Consider the following 12,332-nt stretch of genomic DNA (forward strand, 5'->3'; position numbering starts at 1 on the left):
CAATAATTAAAATTAAATTATCATGCTGAACTGAAAGTCATCTCCAATATAACATTTTTTAAAATGGTTCTCCAAAGAAGAACTCTATCTTGGCTTTAGGGAGGCATCTATCATAAACCCACAGAAACAGAGACAAAAAAACCAAGCTGTGTCCATTGTGCACATGCTACAGCTAATTCCCCAGGATAAGCAAGAACAGAGAGGCTTGGCGGGGCATACAAAAACACCCATTGCTGGGGAGAGGCAATAAAAATGAGGAGCAAACGTGATATTTGTATGTTTACTGTTTACATCCATCTTCTCAATTTGTCCACTCACTGTCTCTGCAAAGTAGGAAAGGCAGAGATTTTCGGTCCCATTACGCAGATGAGGAAACTGAGGCTTTCAGTGGTATAGTGGCTGGAGTCAAGATACATGGCCAGTAAGTGGTGCAGATGGGATGAATATTCATCCTGGAGTAAAGGAAAGATAGGGAGAATGGAAAGAAGTAGAAAAAAAGGAAATTGGCATGCCTGTCCTAATAGCAGATGATATAAAATTTAAACACGAAAGACATATTTGGGACAACTCAGCAAATTCACACAAAGAGTAGTTATTAAAATTATGCTTGTGCCTATGCACTCTTGAAAGATGCTTATGATGTTATTATACTGCTATTGACATAAAAATACTTACCGTTAGCCAAAAATTTACCATGGGCTAAAGACCTGTCTAAACACTTTATATGAATTAATAATCCTCCATTTAAACCTTATGAAAACTTTACAAGGTAGAAGCTATCATTTTATAGTCGAGAAACCCAAGTTCAGAGAAGTAGGTTATTTGTGAAACACACACAACTAGTGAGTCTAGGTCTGATGGCCAAGACCAAACCCCTAGTCATTTCAACATGCTGTCTTCCTAGAGACCTGGTGGAAAGAGGAGAGCATTAGTTGCACCAAACTATAGCAAATGGATGAATCCATATAAACCAAGGATTAAACTGAATGTACACAGTTCCTGTGTGTCCCAGCAGGCACCCTTATTGAGCTAATGAAATGGTAACTTCTGTTATTTACTTGACAAATATTTATTAAGCACCGACTATGTGTCAAGCCCTGTGCTAACACTGGGAATATAGCAGTAAGTACATCAATAAAACTCTCTGACCTCATGAAACTTTCACAGGGTACAGGAGCAGATAAAAACAAAACAAGTGACATAAATATTACGTTAGCTGGTACCAAGAGCTGCAGAGAAAATGTAAGCAGGAATGGGAGATGGGAAGCAATTTTTAAAAACAGGATGCCCAGGAAAGGCCTCACTGAGAAAGGTGATCTTTGGGTAATATCTTGAAGCAGATGATGCAGTGAGCTGTGTTGATATCTAGGGAAAGAACATTCTAGATAAAAGGAGAGCAAGAGCAAAGCCTCTGCAGTGGGAACAATACAGAAGAGCAGGTGGCTGGAATGGAGTTTTGTAGGAAATTAGATCAGAGGCCATGGGGCCAGGAGATGTGGAGCCCAAGGGGCCATTATTAGGACTTGGGCTGTGAGTGAGATGGGAGCCATTGGAGGTTTCACAGAGAAGTGACAAGATCTAAGATCCAACTCATCTTTATATGATAACTCGGGCTGCCATTTAGACAACAGACTCAGTGGGCAAGGGTGAGAGTGGGGAGGCCAGTAGGGAGGTGAGAGGTGATGGCGGCTCATTACTAATGATTACTATGATATGAGCATGATTCTTTACTTTTTACCAGTACCTTCATATAAATTATTTCACTTAATCTCCATTTAAATAAAGAAACGGAGGCTATGGCTTGTTGAAGTGACTTGCTATGTGGTTTGCTTAAGTCCCTCAGCAAGTTAGTGGCAGAACTGAATCTTAAATCTGGAATGTTTTTACTTCTCATGCAATTCTCAAGTCCCATCTGATCTTCACATCCCACCCAATTGCCTTGCCTCTCTGACTTCTGTGGGCTCAGATGATATCCAATTGACCATCATGGCCAGCCACAGAGCCTGACTATAAATATCACTGATAAGTATCTGGTAACCAGCAGACAGGTGGCAGAACCCACACATCACAGGGAATAGAATCCGACAAAAGGAAAAGTCATCATCAAGCTCTGTCCTCACAAGGGCATGAGCCTCCTGAACAACGCATAACAGGAAAGGAGGGCAGGGGGCTCTAAGAATGTCAACTGATGTTTATTCAGCACTTCTGTGTGCTCAGAACAATATTAGATGCCATTTGAGAGAAAGAAAGGAAGAAAATTCTCTGTTGTCAAGGAGATTATAATTCAGTGGGGAAAGAAGACACACACTTGTGGGTAGGAAAGACAACACAACTGAGCAGGAGATGAGGTGTCACACACAGACCGAGAGCTCAGGGTTTCAGAGCCCAAGGAGTTCTGTGAAGGTTGAAGAGATTAGACAAGCCTCCAGGGAGGGGGAGGAAAAAATCTTGAGAAAGAAAACTTCTGGATCCTTTCCAAAGGTAGTCACCAAATTCTATAATCTGAGTGTTTCTAACCATCTCAGGAAAGCCTTCAAACATCGCTTATAGTCTTGGTATGCCATACAGCCTTAGTGGGTCTATTTTTACTTCCACATTGCTTTGCCCCTTTGAGGGTCCCAAACATACATGCCACCAGAACAGGGATTTTAATCACGAAGGCCAAGAAGTTGAAGCCAAGCAAGGCTCCTTAAAAGATGGCCAACAGGGAATTTAAAACGTCCAAGCTAGAAAGGTCTCTAGCGGCTGTGTAGTCCAGGGGTCAGTAAACTATGGCCCGCAGGCTGCCCTGTTGTTTTATAAACAGTTTTATTAAAACACAGCCATGCCCTTTCATTGACATATCTATGGCTGCTTTCACACTAGAACAGCAGAGATCAGTCATTGCAGCAGAGACTGCATGGCCCTCAGAGCCTAAAATTATTTATTCTCTGGCCCTTTAGGAAACACTTGCTGACCTCTGTTCTAGTTCAACTCCTTTATTCTAGAGGCATGAAAACAGAGGCCCAGAGAGGTTAAGAAAATTGGCTAAGGTTATTGGGTGAGTTCAAGTGTTGTCCAGCCTAGAATAGGAAAAGTAATGTGAGAATTGGTCATCCTTCATTCATTTGGTTATTCACTCAACAATTGTTTTATCATCACCATGGGCCACGCACTGGGTAAGAATACTGCAGTGCATAATACAGATAAAGCTCCTGCCCTCAGGGTTCCTGTTTGAGGGAGGAGGGGAAGGACATTTTAAAAAGTGAAGAAAATAACTACAAAGTATGCAGACTGCTATAAAAGAAACTAACAGAGGGATGGGACAGGACGTAACTTGAGGAAGAGAGGGAAATATTTTAGACAGGGAATCAGGAAAGACCTTTCTGAGGAGGTGATGTTAGAACTGGACAGTGAGTGATAAAAGCCATGAAGAGTAGGTGGAAGGGCATTCATGTGAGGGAATAGCAAATGCAAAGTCTCTGAGGCAGCAACAAGCTTGACATGTACAGGGAACAGCAAGAAGGTACATATGGTCAGAGAAGGGTGAAAAAGGACAAGAGTGGTATGAAGTGAGGGCAGAGGTGAGCAAGTGCCTGTAGGTGGTGGCAACTATCTCCTGAGCATATTTTCACTGCAGTTACATCATCACCATCATTTTCATCATCCCCATAATAAGGTTCTAGGAAGCCCAGGAAGGGAACATGTGGTACCTGTATTTGCCTGCTATAGAAAGCAGTGCTGGGTATAGTTCCCTCCTAGCCAGGGGCTGCATAGCACTTTTAATGATTGTAAGGGCATATTTCACCTTCCTCAGACCACAAGACAGACAGCCCCCTGGTTAGTCATTTGGAGTCTTCTACACCTGGATTTGAATCCCAACTCTTCCTGACCTTGCACAAGTAGCTTACGTGTTTCTGAGCCTTCAGTAAATGGAAGCAATTGTACCTACTTCCTGGGGTTGTGAGAAGAATTAGATAAGACAAAGTGGGTAGAGCTCAGCCTTTGCTCAGTGCCTGGTACATGCTCAACAATTTGATAATTATTTATTATTATTAGTGGGATACACACCGGTAGAACTTGCCACTGCATCTTAATCTTTGTGTGCCAAAGACACAGAAATTTCTCACTGCTGTCAAGTTGTCAGATGCATGGGCAGAAAAACCAAATTCCAGAGAAGCCAAATGACCAACCCAAGGCAATTAAGGAGAAGGGTCGCATGATGACTCAGCCCTTCAGTGCCCATCCAGCTGCTCACGACATTTCACCAACACAGCAGCCTCAGTTATACTTTGACCATTCACCTCCAAGCAAATACCACTGTACTTTGAAAACAAGGGTAGGAAGGGACCAAAGAAGTCCTTTGAACAGTCCTGCAGTATTCAAAAGAGTCCGTATAATGTACCTGCTATATATCATGGGTACAAAGATGAATGGTCCATGCTCACTGTACCCTTGAGGAATTCACAGGCTTGTAGAGAAGACAGTTATAAAATTATAATCTTGAGGGTAGTCTGCCTACCAAATGGAACAATTTACTCAGCTCAGGGAGTCAGGGATAGGAACCAGAGAGAAAGTGACACCTGAGCTGACTCTTGAAAGGTACTGAGTAAACCAGAAGGAGATTGGCTTGGCTGAGCAGAGAGTGATAAGACTGAAAAGCACAGCTCATGGAGGGCCTGAACCCCTGAACCAAGGAGCTTGGCTTGATGGGCAAAAATGAGGCATTGAGCAGGGAATAACCTGCTCAGAGTGACATTTGGCAAGGTCACTCTGGGTGCAGGCTACAAGGATGTGAGGGAGTAGGACCAGAAACAGAACAACCAGTTTTGAGCCTACATTGCAAGTCCAGGCAAGAAGCAACAAAGACCTGAGATATAACCATAAGGGAAGGCAAAGAAAGAAGAGACCGATTCTGGAGCCTCTGGTGAGGAGAATCTGCACCATGTAGTGACAGTGGGATGCTAAGACAAAGAAGAAAGAGAAGCGGCAACTGCTGCACTAGGTCTGCCTTTCACCAAGGGGGGAAATCGAGACAAAGTGTAGGCAGGAGCAAGGAAGGAAGGCAGAGTTCATCACAGAAGAAGTAATCAAGCATGGTGCTTTCCAATTGTGCTTTTTTTTCTTTTTTCTTGGTTATAATACTTTCAAACTTCTGTGACAAAAACCAGATGAAATGAGAGATGCCACAGGTGAAGGGGAGGAAGGAACAGAGGCCATTCCTCTCCTCACAGACCCCAGAGAAATGAGAGCCATTCAACTCCTTGGATCTTTGATCTGATGAAGTGGAGGCTGAGTTCTTAAGACCAGGAGAATGCAGTTTGAAAATTACTGCTGTAAAGAAAAAAACAAATCATCCCATTAAAAAGTGGGTAACTGATATGAATAGATATTTCTCAAAAGAAGATATACAAATGGCAAAAAAATGTATGAAAAGATGCTCAAAATTACTAATCATTAGGGAAATGCAAATTAAAACCACAATGAGACACCACCTCACTCCAGCCAGAATGGCCATTATTAAAAAAGGCAAAAAACAATAGATGTTGGCATAGACGTGGATGTGGTGAATTTGGAATGCTTATACACTGCTGGTGGGAATGTAAACTAGTACAACTGGAAAACAGTACAGAGATTTCTCAAAGAAATAAAAGCAGATCTAAGATTCCATCCAGCAATTCCACTACTGGGTATCTATCCAAAGGAAAAGAAGTCATCATATCAAAAAGACACCAGTACGCATATGTTTATTGCAGCACAATTTACGGTTGCAAAGATATGGAACCAGCCTAAGTGCCCATCAACTGATGAGTAGATAAAGAAAATGTAGGCTGGGCGTGGTGGCTCACACCTGCAATCCCAGCACTTTGGGAGGTTGAGGCGGGCAGATTGCTTGATCCCAGGAGTTCAAGACCAGCCTGGGCAACATGGTGAGACCCCCCATCTCTACCAAAAATACAAAAAAAAAAAAAATTAGCCGCATGTGGTGCCATGCTGTAGTCCCAGCTACTCAGGAGGCTGAGGTGGGAGGATCTCTTGGGCCCAGGAGGCAGAGGTTGCAGTGAGCTGAGATTGCACCACTGCACTCCAGTCTGGGTGACAGAGCAAGGCCTTGTCTCAAAAAACAGAAAGAAATAAAAAAGAAAATATGGTATATACACACCATGGAATACTATTCAGCCATACAGAAGAATGAAATAATGTCCTTTGCAGCAATCTGGAGCTAGCGGCTATTATTCTAAGTGAATAACTCACGAATGGAAAATCAAATACCTCATGTTTTCACTTATAAGTGAGAGCTAAGCTATGGGTACACAAAGGCAAACAGAGTGGTATAATGGGCATTGGAATCTCAGAAGCCAGGATTTGGAAAGTGGGTGAGGGATAAAAACTACATAGTGGGTACAAGGTACACTACTCAGGTGATGGGTGCACTAAAATCTTAGACTTCACCATCATACAATTCATCCATGAAACCAAAAACCACTTGTACCCTTAAAGCTTGTGAAATGTTTAAAAAGAAAAAGAAGGGAAAAGTAAGCTTGTGGTGTGTGAGCCCACAGGAGGCCACAGAGGAAAGGGCCAGGAGCCAAGAGCAATTGCAGCAAATCCAAACTAGAACCAGGGCTTTGAGAGCATTTTCCACCCTCCACTACCCAATAGCATATAGTCCATCTTCTATCCCTCCTCACAAAATTATGAAAGTGGTAAGACCCAAATCTACATTACAAAAGAGGCCAGAGCTTTGGCCCTCTCTGCCCCATCTCTGTAGTGGTTCTGTTCCTGAACGGGACCTTACCAGCCTTTCCCTTCTACTCCCCCAGACCCACCTTGTTGACTGAAACCACCCCAGATCCCACAACAGCCTGGACCCCTCCGTCGGCCCAGCCACCCCAGCACAAACAGCATGAGAGTTGCTGCTGTGTCTCTGCTACCACTATGCCAGGCTGCCTTTCTGTTTTCCCTGGGCCTGATTATCTTAAGCTGCCTCTGGGGCCCCACCGTGCTGGGCCCAGTGTTATCTCCTATGCACAGTCACCGCCTTGTTAAAAGGCAATCAGAGGAGCTGACTTTAATAAATGTTAACACCCTCAATGTGAAGTCTGGCAATTAAAACTCCTCCCCAGGACCTCTGAAACAGGCCTGTGGAAAATCCCCCATCTTAACAAGCTCCAATCATCAGAGGACGCTGAGAGAAAGCAGGGATAAGGAGAAGCCACTAAAATTTTCAAAGGGGAGGGAAGCAACCAGGAAAGGCACCTTCCTCCATTTCTCATCCCTCCCTCTGAGGATCCCACTCCAGGCCAATTTCATCCAACAGTCCTGATAAGCAAACACAGGCTGATCAGGAAGGCCTTAGGGGTCATCTTGTTCAGCGGTGTTTAGATTTTTGGTGCATTAGACTCACCTGGAGGGCCCCTTAAAACACAGATTGCCAGGGTTTAGTTTCTGATTCAGTGGGTCTGGGGTAGGGCCTGAAAATTTGCATGTCTAGCAAGTACTCAAGTGCTGCTGCCACTAATGGTCCAGGGACCACAGTTTGAGAACCACTGATTTAGCTCAATACCATCATATTACAGATGGGGAAACTAGGCCCCGAGAGATAGGAACTTGCTCAAGATCTTATATCTAGTTAGTGCACCCCATTTGAAAGGATCAAAGCAAATCTCTTGAGAGCAATTCCCAATTGCATGTTTTAAATTCTTTTTTTCTCTATAGAATTTTAAACATTGTGTTTATTAACAGTCATCACCATGGTCATCATTATCCTGAAATGAGATCTTTGAAATCAAAGGAAGAAATAGTTGGTAGTTAGCATGCCAAGTAACAGGACAGCCTGCCTCATCAATACACAGGAAGCCAAATTGGAAAAGAGTTCTCCTAAGTGAGTTCTTTGACAAGATTTCTTTTCTTTCTTCCTCCTTTAGATCAGATTAGAGGCAGGTTAGATTAGATTTAGGTCCAGATTGGATTTCAGGGCCCTTAGACATCACTTAGTCCCCTGATCACCCAAACAAAAAAAATAATATGCCATCATATTATTCTTATCACTTATCAGTGTCTGGAATTCATACTTATTTGTGTTCTTGCTTCCCACAATCTCCTCCACTAAAACCTATGTTCATGAGAGCATGGACATTCTCAGGGCCTGGCACTTACAGGCTTTTAATAATTATTTGTGGATTAATTAACTGAGAACCACATTAGCTAGGAAAGGATTCATTAATCTGATGAATTTATTGACATTTGGCAGGGATTTGAGTCCTGAGGCCATAGTCTGAGAAAGATGTGATCAGGTAGAAGGCAGGAAGGTTACCCTGGCACCAAGATCCCAAGAAGCAGCAGAAAAAAATGTTGCCACATTGGAAAAGAGATTCTAAGGGCCAATCCTAGCCACTGTCCCTTACCCCCGCAACACACACACAAGCTCTCACACATATTTTCACACATGCCCCACACTCTGCCTCCCAAGAAAAACAGCTTAGCAGCTGAGCTATCCAAATCACACCATAAAGATCCCAGACAGGGGAAAAGATCATCCTTTATAATTACCATGTAGGAGCTTTCATATGGCACCCTGCTAAAAGCAGGGAAGCAAGACGGATCAGAACAGACAGCTTATTAAATTATCCAGTGCATCAACTCAATGAACACTTCCAAATGGTTTTCTTTTCCTCTTTTTTTTCTATCCATGAGTTTTTAATGTTTGCTCTCCTTTCTCCACTGTTTAGGATTCCCCTTAGGTGTTCAGATCACTGCTTTCCTTCTGCCGGCTACTGTCTCTTATATCCACCTTCCTGAATCATTCACATAGGGTAGGAGATACAGCATGTCATGTTGCAGACTGGACCCAGCTTTTGAAGTTAGAAGACCCACGTTTGGTCGTGGTTCTTCTGTGTGATCCTGTGCATGCTATGAATTTGCCTGAGCTGTGGATTCCTCAAAGGTAAAATAAGGGTGATAGCACAACTCAGTTTGGGGCAGATATTAGAGGGGATGATATATAGCAGCCCACTTTCCAAACTGCCAAAACAGGAACAGGTGTGAGCTGCCAGGACCATGCCAGATGGATTTTTGGCCTTTTTCTAAGGCACAAAATCATTTGGCAAGTGCTAGGAAGAGGTCCTCTGCCTCCAGATAGCTCTGCAGAAATGCACTACACAAGAGCTTTCAATTTGATTAACAAATATCCACCTTGAAAATGCAAATAGACGGGTGAAAAAAACGCATCTGTCTACCTTCCAGTCATCCTCCTTTTAGTGTGAATCTGATTAAAAGCATTCCTTTCCGTGAAAGAGCTAGATGAGCCCTGCCTGGATGAAAGAATGAATCATCTGGTAGAGTTTGGGCAAGCAGGAAGGAAATGTTCGAGCCTGGGAATACTACAAAAGTGAGTTTGTTGGAATCTGGGTGGCTGTAAAGAGAAGTGAAATTCTCGAAGCCCTAGTTTCCTCATCTGTAAAATGAGGGTAATAGTACCTACCTAGAGTCATTATTAGAATTAAATAAGGTAAAGTATGAACCACTTAGGGTGAGCATAGCACAAAAAAGAACTTAGTGAAACTTAACTACCACTACAGTTACTAAGAGTGGTATCATTATTATAATAACATTTATTTTTATTACTACTACTACTAGCTGTCAATAAGCAGCATATGGCCCTCTGAACCTTGTTTGGAAACATGTCCATCTTTCAAAGCCTCTTTTGTATCATTAATCTATTGCTGTTTAATAAAGCACCTCAAACTGGATGGCCTACAACAACCATCATTTATTTTGCTCATGAGTCCATAATTTAGGCAGGACCTAGGGGAATGGCTTACTTCTGCTATATATGGCATCAGCTTGGGTAGCTCATCTGAAGACTAGAGGATCTAGTTTCAAGATCACTCACTTACACTGCTTAAAAAAAAAAATGGTGCTACCTCTTGGCTGGGAACTCAGTCAGGGATATGGGTTTCAGTTCCTCTTAATCGGTTGGGCTTCTAAACAGCATGGTGACTGGGTTGCAAGAGGGAGCTTCTCAATAAAATAAAAGAACATGGCATTTTTATGACTTAGCCTCAAAAGTCACATTATGTCCCTTCCTCTGTACTCTGTCTGTCCAGGCAGTCACAAAGATGCACCCATGTTCAAGGGGAGCGGATACAGACCCTACCTCTTCATGTAGGAGTGTTAAGATTCTGGAAAAAACATGTGGGATGGAAAATATTGTTGCAGCCTTCTTTAGAAAATATAATCTGCCATACCTCTCAGGAAAGTCTTTCTGAATTCTTCATCCTCACCAGTTACATGACCTCCTTTGGTGTCCAACTTTCTTGTATCACTCACATTACCCTGAAATGTTCAGCAGTGTCTTTCTGTTTTTCCAATATCCAAAATAAATGGCATGGAGATGGTGGCAGAAAAAGGAAATAAAGATGCTTTACAATTTGATCTTGCTATCACTGTTTGGACACAGACAGCTCTGGAATATAATTTTATTTTATTCATTTAGAACATTTCAACCTCTCAATTTCCTCATCTATGAAACAAGGAATAACAGTAATGACACCCCAATGAATTTTTTGAGAAAATTATATTAAGCACATCTAACTTCATGAAGCATGTAACTTACATTAGTAAACCTGGCTTTTAGGAGTTAACACAAAAATATTAGCTATCATGGTACCACTAAGTTGGAATTTGCGACAATTCATACAGAAAATAGATTTTTCTTACTCTAAGAACATCCTGTGTTATAACTAGTGAAAATTAAAGGTGGAGAAAATGTCAGGGAATGAAGCAGAGAGGAAAGATATCTTAAATATTTATGGCACGGCTCTTTTAAGCCTTTCACATGGAGGAAGTGGGGCTTGTATGGCATCCTCTAAGCTGAGTCCATTTTGGAGAGGTAATGGAAGGGGGGAAGAGCATGAATGAGTTGAGAAAACTGGGCCGATCTGAAGGGTCTGAAGGGTCCGAAGGAGTCGCATCAAGCAGAGAGTGCCCTGCCATGCCTAGCCAGATGACACAAAGCAGAAGATGGCATTTCAGATATCCTCCAGCTCAGCAAGTCTCTACTACTCCATTAGCAGAGGTTCTTTGTCACAAAGAGAACCTCTTAAGCCACAAAAGGAACTTAATGGAAAGATGCTGGAATGTTCAAGAAGAAAGGAGGTGGGCTGGTTCCAGGGGTCTGGGCAGCAGGGAAGGCTGTGTGGGCCTTCTTACCAGAACATTGCTGTGGAATGGGATTTGGCTCCAGGGACCACCACGATCAGAGTCTTTCCACTCCAAGTTTCCAATTCCCAATGTCTTACCCTGGGTTAATCAACTATGGCAAGGGAAGCAGGATCCCACAGTATGGAAGTGGCTGCTGTTAGCTCATCCCACATAAAGAGACAACTGTAGAGAAAGAAAACGAGGCAAAATTGACATAGAGAGGCAGCAGTGAGCAGGGAGCCCTGACATAGAAAAGGTCCTGGCCAGGCTCCTCCTCCTCCTCCCTCTCCATTGTCACAAAAACTGCCCTGCACTGGGTGGCGCGATGGAGTTCCAGAGAATTTAATAAGCAAAATGTGTTTATTATTCATCTATCACGTGCCAGACAGTGAGTTTGGCGCTACAGATACAGAAATGAATGGACATTCCATTTCACAGCACAGGAATACTTAGTGGTTAAGAGCCCCCAACTGGGAATGACAAAGATCAGGGTTCAAATTCCAGTTCTACCCCTTATGCATGTGTAAATTTGGCCCTGTCTCCTCAAGCTACAGTGAAGACTGGCTAATAATTGTGCCTACCTTACAGGTCATTATAGTTCATCACAAGGATTTAACAAGAGAAGGTAGACAGTCCTCATGAGATGCCTTACACCTAGCGAGCACTGCATATACTTGGCTGTAACTCTGACTGTAACAAAAAAAAAAAAAAGGACTTCCCTGCCAACTTTACCTGTCAGTGCTAGAAGAGACTGTATATTCTTATTCTAGGGTATAGGCAGATGTCCTGCCGAGTGGGATCCAGCCCCACAAACATCAGAATCACCTAGGAAACCAGTTAACAATGCAGCCCCCAGCCTTGCTCGCAGATTGTCTGATTCAGGACATCAGGAGAAAGGTCTGGAATCTACATTTAAAGCTTCCCCTCACAATCTAAGTGATTTTAATACATAATTATTATGAGTACCAGTGTTCTAGACTAGAAAATCCTCTTACTTAAAGGAAACTGACAATGATGGAAAGAAAACAATTCGACTTAAGATCTCACAATGAGAATTACTGGGCAGATTAGTTTTCTATTGTTGTGTAACAAATTACCACAGACTAGTGGCTTAAAACAGTACGGTAAAACTATTTTCTCCTAGTTTC

General features: G+C 42.6%; 1 long non-coding RNA gene across 1 annotated transcript; it reads right to left on the reverse strand.

Moving 5' to 3' along the window:
- Window positions 1-416: 416 nt before the first annotated feature.
- LOC129036994 (uncharacterized) lies at window positions 417-11,998 on the reverse strand. Its single transcript, XR_008502711.1, has 4 exons — window positions 11,917-11,998; window positions 11,194-11,367; window positions 8,533-8,777; window positions 417-452 (listed from the first exon to the last, which is right to left on the reverse strand). It is a non-coding gene; the product is annotated as an uncharacterized LOC129036994 (long non-coding RNA).
- Between the last annotated feature and the right edge of the window lie 334 nt (window positions 11,999-12,332).

The sequence above is a fragment of the Pongo pygmaeus genome, chromosome 4 (assembly GCF_028885625.2).
Source record: "Pongo pygmaeus isolate AG05252 chromosome 4, NHGRI_mPonPyg2-v2.0_pri, whole genome shotgun sequence".
NCBI lineage: Eukaryota > Metazoa > Chordata > Mammalia > Primates > Hominidae > Pongo > Pongo pygmaeus.